A 17041-nucleotide genomic window follows, 5' to 3' on the forward strand; every position below is an offset into this window, starting at 1 on the left:
TGAGTTATAAGTGAAAGAAGCCTATTATATTAGGTAAATATTGTATTGTTCTAAATCTGCAGAGATGGGCTAAGGAATAAAAGAAAGATTGGGAGCAGTTGATGAAAATGTTCTATAATTACATTTTTGAAACTGGGTTTATTTCACAACTCTGTTTATGTAGTCAAAACCATCAATGATACATTTTAAATGTATCATTAATCTTTTAAAAAGACGATTGGGGAGTGCATGTAAAATAAAACAAATAAGATCACATTAGATATTGTTCTTATTTGTCAGTTTGCTTAGAACATTTTCAAGTGTCTTTTTAAATGAGAAAGGTTTACATTAACTCAGGTCATCTAACTTTGTACTCTTTCCATCCCTCTTACTGTTGAGATAGTGACACATTAAGTCCGAACCTCCAATTGGCTGACTTTACTGGTCTATCTTTGCTCTGCCCCCCCCTTCAGTCTCTCTCTCTCCACACACACACACATTTGTAGATTTTGGATAAAAGACTATACAATGTAATCTAGGCCCACTTTTAGCGTTGTTCTTAAAAAAAAGAACAAAAGCTGATCATGCTTAAAATATAGCTTGCTATTCTGTAGAAGAGTTCTATCTTGAAGTTAGTGCGTTCAATTCACACATCATGCATGGTCTTGTACTGCAAATATGAAACTACAACATACCCTCTGCATTCATTCTAAAAATCTTGCAAAGCATGTGGAAAATCTTGAAATCTGCCAAGAGTTAAACCTCAAGGAGCAACTTTAGCACTGACAGAATAAATAGCAGGTATGATATGGCTGTCCTCCAAAATCTATATGGGAAACTCTAATGTTGAAAAAATGACACTGTGCTAATGGTATGAAGGCATGTAGATAGAAGTGCCAAAATGCCAGCTGCCTTACACAAAATCTGGTGCAGCCTAAGACAATCAAACCAAAGTCCACTTCCGTGTTTTCAGAGAACCGCAAGATTTTATGTGATTGCTAAAGGAAGTCTGGGTGCCTATCATGTGTGTTTAAATGATTTCCCAGGTTAATAGATAACAAAATCCAATCAATCAAGAATTGGGGGTATATGCATTTGTTGTTAAGTGTGAAGCCAGTTTTGGACTGGCTTGTTGCTGTTAATACTGCAGAGACTTCCAGGAAGAACTGCCCCAAGCTCACCCCAGTACAAAAGCAGCCAAACTGGCTCCTTTCCCAAAGACAAGTGGTGGTCAGGTGGGTGTGACAGTCACGCTCCCCACTGATTGGCTGTGCTGAGAGTAGTCAGGTGCTTCAGATCTAGTGCAGAGGCTCACATGAGCCCAGGTCAGCAGTGTCATGCTTTAGTCAAAGACCTCATATCTAAACCTGGACAAGGTTATTTGACCATGGATAGTTTGAGGCTTGGTCTTTTTTCTAAATTGACATTCCCCTTGCAAACAGATTACAAAGCTGCATGTTAACAGAAGCTAAGCAGTTTTCAAATGTTGACCAGGTAGTCCCTAGAGCACCACACAACCCTTTACCTGGAATAGAGTTAAAAACAATGTAAGTAAGATTGCAAATGTGGTTAGGTGCTAGTGGCTCACGCCTATAATCCTAACTACTTCCACTGTTCAAAACCAGCATGGGCAGAAAAAATCATGAGACTCTTATTTCCAATTAACCACCAAAAATGCTGGAAGTAAAGGCATGGTTCAAGTAGTAGAGAGCCTGGAGCAAAAAAGCTAAAGAGCACCTGGACCTGGAGTTCAATCCCTATTATTGGCACAAAAAAAAAGAAAAGAAAAAGAAAAAGAAAAACAACAAAAGAAAAAAAGTAAAGGCCAATGTGCATACTTACTGAAACAACCAAAATTGTACATGTAAAAATGGTTTTTTCTGCCTTCCTCTCTTCCTTCCTTCCTTCCTTCCTTCCTTCCCTCCTTCTTCTCTCCCTCCCTCCTCATCCTTCCTTCTTTCTCCCCTCCTTCCTTCTTTCTTTGCTTTTTATCTCTTATATTGGTTGACTGCCTGCTACTTGCACATACTGGACATTTTTCATCCCTTTGTGCATTTAATATTTATAAACACTCAGAATGTTGAATAATAAGTCCATTGCACAGATTAAGGGAGATGGCCTCCCCCTTCCTCTGCCCAAAACGATTAAATAACCATAACCGTGGATCATAAATAGTTGTTGTCAATAATCAGGGGAGAAAGAAAACATATTTCCTATGTTAAATTTTAATGTTACTGTGATTGTGAACAAGAAAAGGCTGGGAAGCAGGTGTTTTCTATTCATGCATGCAGATTTTAGTGCAGGCTTTACTTTGAGGCTTCTTTGCTAACTAATATAATAAACTAAGTGCCTCTAAAGAACCTTGGTTCTGGAGGGGATCTGGTCTCTGTGGCAAATATATAATATAATATATATATATACACACACTTGACTTAGAAAAGTATGGCTAATATAAAAAATTAGAAATACAAAGCCATAAATGTAATAAGGTATTTAAAAGTCTGTCAATTTTTAAAACGGGAGAGAAAACCAAGATGCCTACAGGCAAAAAAAAAAATGTCACAAGGGTTTCTCCACCATCTCCCATCCACGTGCCATGGTTGTGTTTGCAGTGACCCATGGCGGCCCTCCTGGCTGACATGTTGATGAGCAGGGCAGGAAGTGCAGGGTGCAGCTATGCATCTGGTGCTGGTTGGTTGGTGAATAGAAGTCCTGATCTTGCAAAACTCTTCTTGAATCCATTGCCCAACAACACTATGATGAAAAACCCTGAATGGCTTCCTCGGGAATATTAAACTCAGATAGAATACAATTCTTTTGGCCAAGTTTGGGTTGTGGTTGTGAAAAAGTTAAAAGTACAAATGAATAGTCATTTTCTTCCATTTTCGGCTAATCTCTAACTAGAAGTGAGCTAGGGAAGGGAGAATGTTTTGTTTCCATGAGGCGGGGTGAGAGTTATGGAGTGTGAGAATTGCCTCAAACCAGGAACTGAGGAAAAATAATCTGGACACACTTGAAGAAATTTTAGTTTGCTTGACTTGTGGATAGTCATGCAATTCCCCTTCTAAAGTCAGGGAAAGACCAACAATAACAACAAATATATAAATAAACGCATATGCCACATAGATAGCAAAGACAAACAATGCCAGCATCAAGATTTGGAGGAATAAAAGTGAAAAGAGAGATAAGGTACTTTCCATATTGTTTTATTTAACTTTTATTGTAAAGGTGACATGCAGAGGGGTTACAGTGACATGACAGGTAATGAGTACATTTCTTTTTGAACAGTGTCACCCTCTCCCTCATTTTCTCCCAGTTTTTTTTTCCTCCCAGCCCCTTTACCCCCAACTTGTATAGTTCATTTCCAACATAGTCCAGTGAGAATCACTGCTGAATTGGTTCACCCTTTGTCCACTGTTCCTGCGCTTCCCCCTCCACTCCCCAAATCAGATAAACTTACATACAAGACAAAGGCTACGGAAATAAAGAAAGGGAAAAAAAACTGCAGACAGTACAATAATTTAAAAAATCCTCTTGTTTCCATTTCTTGAGGTTCATTTCAATAAGCATCACTTTCTATGATCATATATTTTTTAAACACACACACACACACACACACACCAATGCATTAAAACCATACGTTTGAAACAAGCTTGATAGTGAAGGCAGAAAGGACAGAACCTTAAAGATAGATGCTTGTCACAGCGGAACTGTAGGATCCCAGGGGAGAGGGCACTGGCCTTTTCTAGAACATAGCTCTAAAAACAAAAAGGAATGTCCCACAAATTATGCACTGATTTTTATAACCAGTGTTCATTTATGTATAGGCTTCCCCTTTCCCATTAAATGAGACCCCCAAAACAAAATAAAAAGTGAAGTCCATATAAAAAGGAGATAAAAGAGGAGACATTTTTAAATACCTAGTTAGTAATGTGTTAGTAATATGTATTGGAGAGGTGCTCACACCAGAAATAATTCTAGAACCAGCATCAAACCCTGCCTGAGGCTAGCCCCACTTCGCAGAGGATGCGTTTGAGGTGCCCCCTGCTGACTTCTGGTGAAACAGTCGCAGCTCAAGAAATAACAGCACTTCATGGGCTGGGAAGGGCTCAGTGGTTAAAGTGCTTGCCTTGCATGCCTGAGGCCCTGGGTTTGATTCCTCAGCACCACATAAGCAAAAAAAAAAAAGAAAAAAAAGAAATAACAGCACTTCAAGAAGCCTGACCCAGAATGGACTTGGACTATTAAACTTCAATATTATTATTTGTTATTTTTGTTCCTTTTGTTAGCTTGTAAGTAATAAGAAAGGAGAGGCGTCTGGTTGGGCAACCAGAGCACCTAAGGGTGCTGAGAGAATACAGAGCTTTTGGTCAAGGGGTAGATGTACCACACTGGGCGAAACATGAGCAGTGTAAAATGGGAGGAAAGTGGGACTCCTTGGTTTAAATATTCATGAGATTTATTAATTATGAGACATGTGAATAAACATTCACACACATATATGTACACATATCTTGTCCTAAACTAGTGTAGGTAGGCCAAATTTGGTCTGAGAAATTTTATTGATTATATGATCTCAATTCTTTCCTTTCTTCCTTCCTTCCTTCCCCCCTCCTTCCTCCCCCTTTCTCTCTCTTTCTCTTTCTTTCTTTCTTTCTTTCTTCCTTCCTGCCTTCCTTTCCTCCTCTTTTTCTTTCTCTTTCTTTTCTTCTAATTCATTAACTCTTGTATTTTAAAAGTTACATATTATTGATCCAAAATAATAAAAATAAATAAGATTGTCAAGCAGTACAAAAATGTGTACAACTAAAAAACATCTTTCTCTTTTCTCAGACTTCTAATCCTCTAGTCCTTCTGTAGTGGTTCCCTAATACATACTTCTACAAATGTCTATACAAAGGCAAATATAAAGCTGGATCCTGGTAGCTGACACTTGTCAAAGGCAGAGATCTGAGGATGAGGGTTCAAAGCAGCTGGAGCAGACAAATCCCAGGGATTCTTGTCTCCAGTTAACTAGCAAAATGCTAGAAGTGGTACAATGCCAGCCTTAGGAGAAAAAATAACCAGAGCTCAAGGCTGAGTTTAATCCCCAGTCCCAGCATACAAAACAAATGCTAACATAAATACGCATGCAAATATGTACATGTATTTACACTATCCATGCTTACACAAATTATTTTTATACTAATGTCAGAGTACCACAAGCTTTTCTGAAATTTATTTCTGTTAATAGGTCTTAGACATAAGCTCATTGAAGGCTTTCTTTTTCTCTTCTTTTTACAACCAAATAAGATTTTCTTACATGCTTCACTTATGCATAATTAAACTTCTACACACTTCTACAAAATTAATCACAAAATAAAACAAAAATTTAAACCAATATATGAGATGAAACTTTCTATGAGACATTTATTTAGTCAGACACTTATTAATACTTAGACCACAGTCTCTTGACCATATAAATCATACTAGAATGAACAAAGATAAAAATGTGAAAATATTAATATTTATCATTTTAATTAGTAAAGACATTTGCCTTTCCATGAAGCTGTATGAATTTACATTCCTACCCTCAATGTAGGAGAGTGAATTATAGACATTCAGACCAATACTAAGTATGACTGAATTATTTCATCCTTACTAATCTAGCAAATATGATCTCTTGCTTTTTTGTATTTTTAAATAACCACAACAATAATAATAGCTAACTTCATACAGCACTCCCAATGCCAGGCATTATTCCAAGAACTTTACATAGATGAACTCATTTAACATACAATAGCTTTACATGTTGAGCTATAATTCACATATATAGCTCACAGACTTAGACTTTATAATTAAGGAGCTGAGCACAGTGGTAAGCACTTGGAAAGTGTTCATTTCTTGATTACCATATTTATGGTATGGCATTATCCTGTATTTGTCTGTTGCATTAAGTTGTAGCCTCGCAAAAGTTGAAGATGCAATCTCATTCCTAGTCTCTATATCCTTACCACCACACCACACAGCTGGTACTCTGAATTAGGTAGTTTGCTTCTTTTACTTAGTGTTGATATGAAAAACATGACAGACTAGAGACAGGAAGTTAAAGTGTGGAAGGTGAAAATAGGTATATATCTCATGGTAATTAATGTATCTTAAAAACCATGCTCAGGTATCTTTGGCAAAACAGTTTGAGAAAAAAAGTCAAAATTAAAAGGCTAAAACAAACTACAAGGGGATGGGGTGGGGTCAAGGTGAAAAGTGGAGATGAATGAAGTCAAGAAACCACTGTATATTGAACAAAATTAAGAAGAGTGAGGGAAGGGGTGGAGAGGAAGGGATGGGTAAGATTGTTGAAAGGGGTGACACTAATCAAGATATATCTATTTCATAAACTGCTTTGTTCAACTACTTAAAGATAATAATAAAAAGAAAAAATAAATAAAAATATTGACATTATAGATGTTTGAACATACATAAGCATAGCAGTGTGGTTCTATAGGTGGGTGAAATAAATCTAAGCAGCCAGAACCAAATGAGAAGGACCCTGATCTGACCCTTATATGCCCATAAACTTCTGTGCTTATATAGTAGTGCATTTGACGTGGATGAGTTAGAAAAATTACTACAATTTCACAGATGCCTTTTCCCCCTACCTGAATTGCTATTGCCACCTTTATGAATTTTGTCACCATTGAAAAAGTCTGTGTACTGTTTTCTAAAGGCAAGTCATTTCCATATTGGTCAATAGCGATTACAACGCCCTTTCTCTCAAGAGTCTAATCATCACACACTGCAATGCATGTGGGCAGCATCATATTTCGAACTGAGCATTTGCCTTGACTTGGCTTTGATTCTCAGCCACTGGGGAAAATGAGCATACAAATGATCTTCAGAATTACATCTAAAATCCCCACTCATTGATTTTTTTTACAACCATCAGCGCATTTTCGTCCAAGATGTAGGGATTGGATTGACCCATGTGCAATAGTCAACCTAGCTCTCCCAAGTCTACAGCTCATCCTTTCCCTCAGACCCATTCTCTGCAGCATTTTGTGCTACAGAAGGCCAACCCAGTTGACTTATTACTTAATCACTATGTAAGAGGGACAGAAACCTGCCAGGACCTTTAGCCTACCTCATGAAGGACTTTCTCTAGAGGCCTTGAACCCAATTGGTCTGCTTGACTGGCAAGAGAAAGCTGGCGGGCCTCATGAGCTCAGTCCTGCCTGAATGAGGGAGACTGGCAGCTCTGGCAGCTTTGGCTCTGAAGAGTTCCAAGGAAAAGAAATCTCATTAGATACCTGTAGAGAAGAAGGCTCAGAGTGGCTAGATCCACAGTGAATAGAGACCATTCCAGTTGGAACTCTGGGTCTATTCCTGGTTATCAGGACCTTGGCTGGTGGGTCATGTTGACCTCAGCCGTCTCAGATATCCTAAGATGGAATGTTCTAGTCACCCTAAGGCTGTAAATCCTTATCTGTGATGTACTGGACTTGACTTCAATTGGTTGGCCACAGTCCGGTTGGAAAAGCTCTGGGAATTTTGCAAGTATGTTGACAGAATTGGTAGTGGGAAACAAACCACAGAAAGAGTGTTCACACCATGGCAATCAGCAAAGAGTACACACAAACACTTCTGCTCCCTGTTAAAATATTTGCCACCAGCCCATCGGTTTGTGCTTATAAAACCTTGATACAAATCAGTGATTCTCAACCAGGAGTGATTTGGATTGGTGGTCAGAATTGGGGAGGGGTCACTTACTGACAATTCATGGGGACCAGCCACAGATGCCACCAGACCTTGCCCTAAACACACGCAGGAAAGAATAGGAATTCTCCAGCCCCTAATGTCATAGGACTAAGATTGAGAAACCTTGGTGTAAGCCTGGAGAAAGTGAAGCCTCCCAGGTGACCTGCCTCATTAAGAGTCCTGGTGAGGGAATGGACTAGGCTATCCCCATGGTTACTGTCTGAGCACTTTGTAAACATGAAAGCTCCTATGGTGATAAGCTAACCTGCCAGGTGCTTCATACCTCAACTCTTATTACCTCTACTTGGATTTGCAGTCTTGCCCTGCTCTCCATGTGCTGGGACTCCCTGCCTCTTTCTGTGGCATTGTTGCAGTGATATTTGGAAACCTAGCACCAACTCCTACTCACTATCCACTTTTCTTCTGTTGTTGGTGGTGGTTGCAGGCCTTGAACTCAGGGCCTGGGCACTGTCGCTGAACCTCTAGTGCTCTACCATTTGAACCACAGATCCACTTCCAGCTCTTTTGGTGTTTAATTTGAGGTAAGATTCTCCTACAGGCTTTCCTGCCTGAGTTGGCTTCAAACTGTGATCCTCAGATCTCAGCCTCCTGAGTAGCTAGGATTATAGGCATGAGCCACCAGTGCCTGGTTTCTTTTTTGTTTCTTTTAAACAGTTATTGGGACATATTCACCATACCATACAATTCACCCATCTAAAGTGTATAATTTAATGGCTTTTGATATATGCACAGAATTGTGGCAGAACCTCTTCTCTGAAGAAAACTGTTTTAGAAAATTCTGCTTTATGGAAGAATAATTGTTAAGTAGTAGATATATTACATAAAATAGATATACATAAAATGGTGTACAGACATATAGTTACCATTTTCTTTCTTTTGGTTGTGAAAACATCAGACTTAACTACCTTAGCATATGTTGGGTGTACACTGAAGTATTGTTAACTATACTTGCCATGGTATATACAAGATGTCTACAACCTACTCATCAAAGCTTTGTACCTTGTGACAAGTGCTTCCCCATTTTCACCCCTTCACCCTTGGACAACCACTTTCTGACTCAAAGTCACTATGTGTTTGGCTATTATGATTCTGTACGTAAGTCAGATCATACTAATTGTCTCCCTGTGTCTGTGTCTGTGTCCTTATTGAGCATTTTGTACTCCAGATATATCTACCTTGTCACAAAGAAAGAAGAAAGAAAATGGTAACTATGTAAAGTATATGTAATTTAGTTAGCTTGATTATGGCAATCATTTTATTTTTTTTCCTTTTCATTTTTTTATTGTGAAAATACTGTACAGAGGGGTTACAATTACATGGGCAAGATAATGAGTACATTTCTTATCGAGCATTATAGCTTCCTCCTTTGTTTTCCCTTCCCATCCCATCCTCCCCCCACCCCCTGGCAATCATTTTAGAATATATATATAAAACATTATTATATACCTTAACATACTATATTCAGTTAGGCTGTAGAGTGATTTTCTATGTATCTTGTCCATATACTATATTGTAATATTATCCACATGTATGCATGTGTGTATTTTATCCACACATATGTACATTTTTGCATATTTTGTCTACTCACTCTGTACTGGATATGTAATTATTTTATACCTTCGTTATTGTGACTAATGAGACCATGGATGCTTCTCTGAAATAATGCTTTAATTTCCTTTGCTATATCATCTGAAGTAGTATGGCTGGATCAAACCCTATTTCCATTTTTAAGTTTTTAAAGAAGCTACATATAGTATTCCATGATGGAAATTCCCACTGATAATATAAAGGGGCCACTTTTTAGCATCCTTGCTGACATCTATAATTTTTTCTCTATTTTTAGTGATAGCCATTCTAACAACAGTTAGAGTTCATGTTGATCACCTTCCTATGAATGTTGACCATTGGCTTGTTTTCTTTTGACAAATATCCATTCAGATCCTTCACTCATTTAAAAATAGTAAGACTTCCTTCCTTCCTTCCCTTCCTCCCTCCTTCTTTCCCTCCTTTCTTCCCTCCATTTTATCTCTTCTTCTTCTTCTTCCTTCCTTCCTTCCTTTCTTCTTTCTTTCCTTCCTTCCTTCCTTCCTCCCTTCCTTCCTCCTTCCTTCCTTCCCTGCTTCATTTTTTCCTATTGAATTGCCAGACTTCTTTATTTCTTTTGGCTACTACTTGTCCTTGTATGCAGAGCACGTAGGCAGCAAAGATGGCGCTGAGAGAGAGTAGAGTGGGCAGATCCCAATTTGCCTTACTTTCAGTGCGTAACCAGCCCATAAAGGCTTAGGTGCATGATAGGGTGTGACCTTGACAGTGATTGGTTCCTCTTCCTCCCCTGCCATGCCACCCGCTCCTTTTTGGCTTTAAAAAGGGCTGCTCTCTGTTAATACACGAGTTTTCTTCCGGCTTGATTTGGCTCCCCGCTGTGTCTGATTGTCTCCCAGGCTGAAGGAGGCTGGGGAATGGGCAAGCACCGCACTTACCTTTCCTGGGACCCCGTCGTCTGTCCGTCTTTCTTGAGACAGAGAAAGACCCAACACTTGTAGATAGGGTTTATGCATAGTCCCTCCTATCCCCTAGGATACCTTTCACTCTGTTGGATTATTTTCTTCGCTGTACAGAACCTTTGCAGTTTGATGCAAGATCGCTTGTTTACTTTTACTTCTGTTGCCTGTGCTCTTGGTGTTCTGACCAAACAATCTTTGCCAACATGAATTTCAAAACATGTTTTCCTCAAGTGTGTCTGTGGTTTTTTTTTTCTTTTTTTTACAGTTTCAGGTCTCAGAGTGAAGTCTTTAGTCCATTTTAATTGATTTTTAGATGTTCTGAGATATGGGTTCAATTTCATTCTTCTACCTGTAGATCTACAAGTTTTCCAATGTTATCTATAGAAAACATTATCTTTTTTCTCCACTATGTTCTCAGCACCATTGTTAAAGAACAGTTATCCATGAATGTGTGAATTTATTTCTGGACTCTATTCAATTACACTGATCTGCATATTTGTCATGCTGATACCATGCTGCTCTGTTTACTGTAGTTTTGTAATACCTTATGGAACAGGAAGTATAATGTCACCAGCTTTGATATTTCTCAAAATTGCTTTGGACATTTGGGCTACTTATGGTTCGAGAGAAAATTTAGAATTTTTCCCCCTATTTCTGAAGAGTGCCACAGTAACTTTAACATTCTCACTAAATGAATAAATTATTTTGTGTAGTGTTAGGGTTTAAGTGTGTCCCTCAAAGATACTAGGAACTTACTTCCCTGTAGCAGTATCAGGGTGGCAGAACCTTAAAGAGGTCCCAATGGAAAGTGGTTACATCTTCCATTGGGCTCTCAGTGGGAAGAAACATAGTTCTTACAAGAACATATACTCTGTACCGCATACATCCTATCAATGTGTTGTCATCTCTCAAAAAGACGCCTTAGCTAGACATTGGTGGCTCACACCTGTAATCCTCGCTATTTAGAAAGCTGAGATCTAAGGATCATGGTTCAAAGCCAGCCCGGGCAAGAAAGTCTGTGAGACTCTTCTCTCCTATTAACCACCATAAAGCCAGATGTGGAGCCATGGTTCAAATGGTAGGGAACTAGCATTGAGCAGAAAAAAACTCAGATACAATGCCCAGGCCTAGCCTTTGCACTTGTACACACACACACACACACACACACACACACACACACACACACAAAGAAGCCTTACAGATGGGACTACTCAATCTTAAACTTTTACTGTCTGATACTGTGATCTAAAGAAACTTCCTTCTTCATTTATTGCTTCAGATATCACTCAAACTCAGGTAGTTTATTATAGTGATAGAAAATGGCCAAAACCAGAATGTTTACACCAATAGTGTGGTTGTTGCTATAGGGACAGTTGAAAATAAAGAAGTGTCTTTGTAACTAGGTCTTGGACAGCAATTGGAAGAAGATGGAGAAGCAGGCTTTAAAGGGACTATATTGTTACAAATGGAGCCTTATGAATAACAATTCTGATGTAAACTTGAAGGACAGGCCAAATGGAAAGGAAATTAGAGGGGAAAATCCTTGCAATGAAGTAACAAGGAATTTGGTTGATATTCATGCACACTCATGGAAGACTAAAGTTAAGCATGATGTAAAACCGGTGGATAAAGTGTCTGGCTTGCAAGGCACTCAGATGACTGCCCATTACTTTCAACTACATGGAGAAATGGCATGGGAACAATGGCTTGACCTAAAGGCAAGATGGATAATTAAAAGGGAAACAGCAGGAAGATTAAGAACATTTGTGGCCTGTCCACAAAAGAGCAAAATGTCCATGAGGAGAAGGTGCGACTCTACAATTGTTAGCTAGAAAGACTGACATGGAGAAAGGAAGCCAAGTGCTGTGCATGGGAATATTAGAACAAGGCCCAGAGGGCCGCTTGGAAATCTGAGAGTTCACAACAATATGGACATTATATAAAGCTAACATCTGGACACAGCCTGTGCCTTGTCCCAGTATTGCATTTGGGAACAGATATGCATTTTGACATCACCTGTCTCAAGAGTTCTTTGTGTTATTTACTCAAGATCTTAATTAATCACCTTCAGTCACTTCTTTTGTATTTGTATCAACTCTCTTCCCTTGCCCTCAGCAAGGCCTATTTGACTCCTGCAGACACTTGAGTCCTGTGTACCTCCTTTGTCTGGGGTGTATAAATAAGGCCTATTTTATTGTTGTGGATTTGATCCACCCAAGCATCTATGTGTTCCTGGTTCAGTTTGATAGACTCATAAGTAATAATCTCATAACTTATTAAATACACTATTAGTCTGCCTTGTGATTTCACTGGACAGATGGTAATGTGAAGTTCTTCTGCCACAGCACTGCACTCCAAATGGAGCAGACTGTTGTTTTATTCAAATGAAATCATTCAGGGGAAGGGATAGCCTAAACACGACTGTTCTGAACAATATGGAATAAGTCTGGGTTAGGGCTCAGCCTGATCTGCAAAAGTGGCTTCCAGCGAGATTTCTGCAAGTCTAGGCTGAAGCCTGCTGTGGAGGAAGAGCTGCTATAGAGAGTTTCCACTAGGAAACCAAGTAAAGCTGTGGGAGTGTGTTGTCACTGGAGACCCCAGGAAGGTAGAGCCACCACAGGAAAGCCACAGACATCAATGCACCACTTAAGAATGCAGCCACATCAGCTGCAACCGTTAGTCATGGGGGGGGGTGAGGTTTCCTGAGGCCTTCTGGGTCCACCCCAACCACAGTGCACACTGGGACTCTCAGTATCTTTAGTATTTTTCCTGCTGGTTTATACTCTCATTTCACACGGATTCTTCTTTTTCTACCTCTCTATTTCTCCCATTTGGATTAAGAATGATAATCCTTGCCCTATCCTGCTAAATACTATTTGAAATACTAGTCACTTTTATATTTTGACTACGATTTTAAATATTCCAAATACTAGCTTAAACACTATTTTAAATTTTAATTTAAGTACTATTCACTTTAATGTCTCACAGCTACAAGGAGTTTGCCACGAATCCCAGGTGAGATTTCAGGTGAGCTTTGAGTGATTCTCAATTTGGTTACAACTGGGAATATCGGGTATGAATCAGACGTGTTTTGCATTGTAACATGGATGTGAACATTGGGGTCTGGGGACAAATGCTGTGGTTCAGAGACTGGTAGATGTGTTCCTCAGGTCTAAGTGGGACAGTACTGAGCTGCTGGAATATTTAAGAGGGAGGGATGAGTGGACAGTGATTAGTCTTTGAGGGCGCTGCTCTCAGAAGGGACTAACACAGTTCTCTTTCAGGACCCTGGATAGTTCTTGTGAGTGTGGGTTGTACTGCAAGACTGGTCTCAGAACCCCTCCAGCTTCTTAGTTTACAATGTGATCTCTTCTGCACACAATCTTTACAAGGAGGCCCTCCCCATGTATATAGGTATGGTCTGAATATTGGTTTTTGTTTGTTTCTTGTTTTCTTTTGCTTTGCTTTCGTTTGGTTTTAGGTCTCTTGATACAGAATCTTGCTAGGTAGGCCAGGCTGGCTTTAAACTTTTAACCCTCCTTCCTTAGCCTCCTGAGTCCTTGGGGTTACAAGCTGAGATCTTTGATTATGCTTTATAAGGCTGTAAGAAAAATCACCAGAAGTCGAAATCAAGGCTTCTGTTATTAGTGTAATTATTGTTCCTGTATTAAACAACAGGTGCTAGCATTCTGCATTGCCATGGTTTCCCTTATTTGCAATATCTAGTATATGTATGAGTCAAGCGGAAAAGGTCAGATAATGTGATGTTAGGAAAATGAGATATGTATTTTAATGTTTTTTTCTTTCATGCATGTGTTTTTAACGCATTTATAAGATTATTTCTTTGTTGCTTTGTATGTCCCTCCCCCACAGTATAACCCCTGCTTTCACTATATTTGATGTCAGTATAACTTGTGGAGGAGATGGGGAAAAACAAGTTGTTTAAGGATACAGGTGGACCTGTTGCAACAATGAGAAGTACAAGTTGTCATGTCGAAAATGAGCTTTACAATGTTGGTGCGGGGGGGGGGAAGGATTGGGACGGGGGGGAGGAGGGAGTCTGGGAAGGGATGTGAAGGATAAACAAAGGAGGAGGCTGCAATGCTTGGTAAGAAATGTACGCATTATCCTGCCCATGTAATTGTAACCCCTCTGTACAGTATGTTCACAAATAAAATAAAATAAATTAAAAAATAAAAAAAAGAAATAAGAAAGAAAGAAAGAAAGAAAGAAAAAAGAAAGAAAAATCACCAGAAGTCAAAATCAAGGCTTCTGTTATTAGTGTAATTATTGTTCCTGTATTAAACAACAGGTGCCAGCATTCTGCATTGTGAGCATTGTGACTCAATGCTGCCCTTAGAACATTCCCCTATATCTGCTTCTCTATTCATGCTAGAGGGCTAGAGGATGATTTACCTAATTGCCCAAGCCTCTCAGTTTTTTCATCTCTAAAATTGAGAGATTGTTACCTATCCTGCCACCTTGCAAGAGCAATTTTTGAATCAAATGGGGTCATTTTCTTTCTTTTTTCTTTTCTTTTTTTTTTTTGTCAGCCATGGGTCTTTAACTCAGGACCTGGGTGCTGTCCCTGAGCTCTTCAGCTCAAGGCTAGTGCTCTACCTCTTGAGCCACAGCACCATTTCCAGCTTTCTGGTGGTTGATTGGAGATAAGAGTCTCAAGGAATTTCCTGCCCTGGCTGGCTTTGAACCATGATCCTCAGATCCAGCCTCTTGAGTAGCTAGGATTATAGGTGTGAGTCCAGCTAAATGGGGTCATTTTCAAAAGGAATTTGTACAATGAGATTACAATGTAGATGTTGGTGTTTTAAAGATTATTTGTGACTTCTGATGATAAAGCAGTATTACAAAGTGTTCTTTTGTTCTTTGCCTCTCAAAAAGTAAGCCTTCAAGGCTAATGATTAAATATAATGAGGGAAAAAATGTTATGAGTCGCATTTACTCAGATCTATTGCGTTTCTGCAACTGCTGATGTTCAAAGAGAAAGGATATTTCATTCAATGGCTCTGGCTCAGTTTCTACTGTGGGCCACATGTAAGTGTTTTCCCCAGTACTGAGAACTTTTCCTTTGGAAAAAAAAAAATCACAGTCCCAAGAAATACAGCAGGAAGTGGCTTTGGAATCCACAGCCCAGAGGCCATTTCCCTGTATTTAGACTTACTGGTGAAAACATGAGAGACAATGTGTTCTGTGTGTTCAATGCCAACCACCCTGGGGAAACCAGTCCTTAAATAGAGGTATTTCTGTGTTGGTGAGTTTCCTGGAGCCAGATGTTTCAGTGGAGAACTGTTTCTCACAGTCTGTGAAGATGTACCTGCTTCATACTTTGGTCTTATATACATCCCCTCTACAATACTCCAGAGGCACCAGTTTAGAGGATATGTAAAAAGATGGAGACTTTGGAAAGAATTGACAACCAGTTGGTGGCCACTGACTTTTGTCCCTTTATTTCCTTGGTAGCTCAGCATCCTATACCAAGTGGTCTGGGTCACGGTGGCATTTCCTGGGCTGACCCCTGGACCAGGCCATGAGTGAGAGGCATCAAATCTGCAGGTGCCAGCATTCTTCATTTGCTTTTCCATCTCCTTCATTTGCTTTCCCTTGCAAACTGGCTAGTGAATATAAATGATCCAAACCCTAAGTTCCTGGAATGACCTCAATCAGGAGAGAACACAGCTGGGTATGCTTTGTTTTCCTGGAGAGCAAGACTATGCTCTATTTCCAAGTCTAACCTTCCATTTCTCAATCTCAGATTCCTGCTGGGCACTTGTTCATCTCCTAAGACCAACATCTCAATCATGCTAAGTGAGACAGAGAACTTGCTTTCAGATCTAATTGGTTGGGAGGAAGGAGACTAACTTTGGACTATTTCAGTGATTTTCTCCTTTATAAAATGAGATCATGCCAGGCACCAGTGGCTCACATCTCTAATCCTAGCTACTCAGGAGGATGAGATCTGAGGACCACAATTCAAAGACAGCCCAGGCAGAAAAGTCCATGAGACTCTTACCTCCAATTAACCACCAGAAAACTGGAAGTGGCACTGGAGCTCAAGTGGTAGAGTGCTCACCTTGAGCTGAAGAGCTCAGGGACAGAGCCCAGGCTCAGAGTTCAAGCCCCACGACCACCACCCCGCCCCCCGCCGCCGAAAAAGGAGACCATTCTTCAGAAGTCAAGAATATGTTAGCTGAAAAAATGTATATTCATATTTATTTTGTGTCTCTAAAATTGATATTAATGTAAACTTGCAGGTGAGCTTTTGCTGTTGGTTTGGGGTTTGAATTTCTGTTGTGAGAATCCTTCAAGGGATGCTCATGTTTATTTGGTGACTGACTTTGCTTTCACTGTAGAGTCATTCTATGCTTTGAAATATTTTACTGTGAAAATGTTTGCCCTTGGATATTTAATGGAGCAAGATCCATTTTCTCCAAACACTTGCTATTTTTTTGGTCTGTTTTGTTTGCCGTGCTGGGTTAGAGATACAATATTGAGAAAATACAGCCGTGCTTAATTATTCTACTAAAGTTTCCCTATAGCCAGCACCAAGAGAACTTCTCAGAAGGTCCCCAGCACTGAGCATAAATAAGCAAAGCTCAGAGTCCAAAATCTTAAGCAAATTAGATGATCCTTGAACCCTACATGTGCTCCAACCCCACCTGGGATTGAAAAGCAATCGAGGGGCACACATTGCTGCTCCGGGGGCGGAGCAAGAGGCCTTGGTGGCACAGATTCTTATCCCTGATTCTCACAATATTCTCAGGAGTGGATAGGACAAGGAACAATGT

This window comes from Dipodomys ordii, unplaced genomic scaffold (assembly GCF_000151885.1).
Source record: "Dipodomys ordii isolate 6190 unplaced genomic scaffold, Dord_2.0 Scaffold4, whole genome shotgun sequence".
In the NCBI taxonomy this organism is placed as follows: Eukaryota; Metazoa; Chordata; class Mammalia; order Rodentia; family Heteromyidae; genus Dipodomys; species Dipodomys ordii.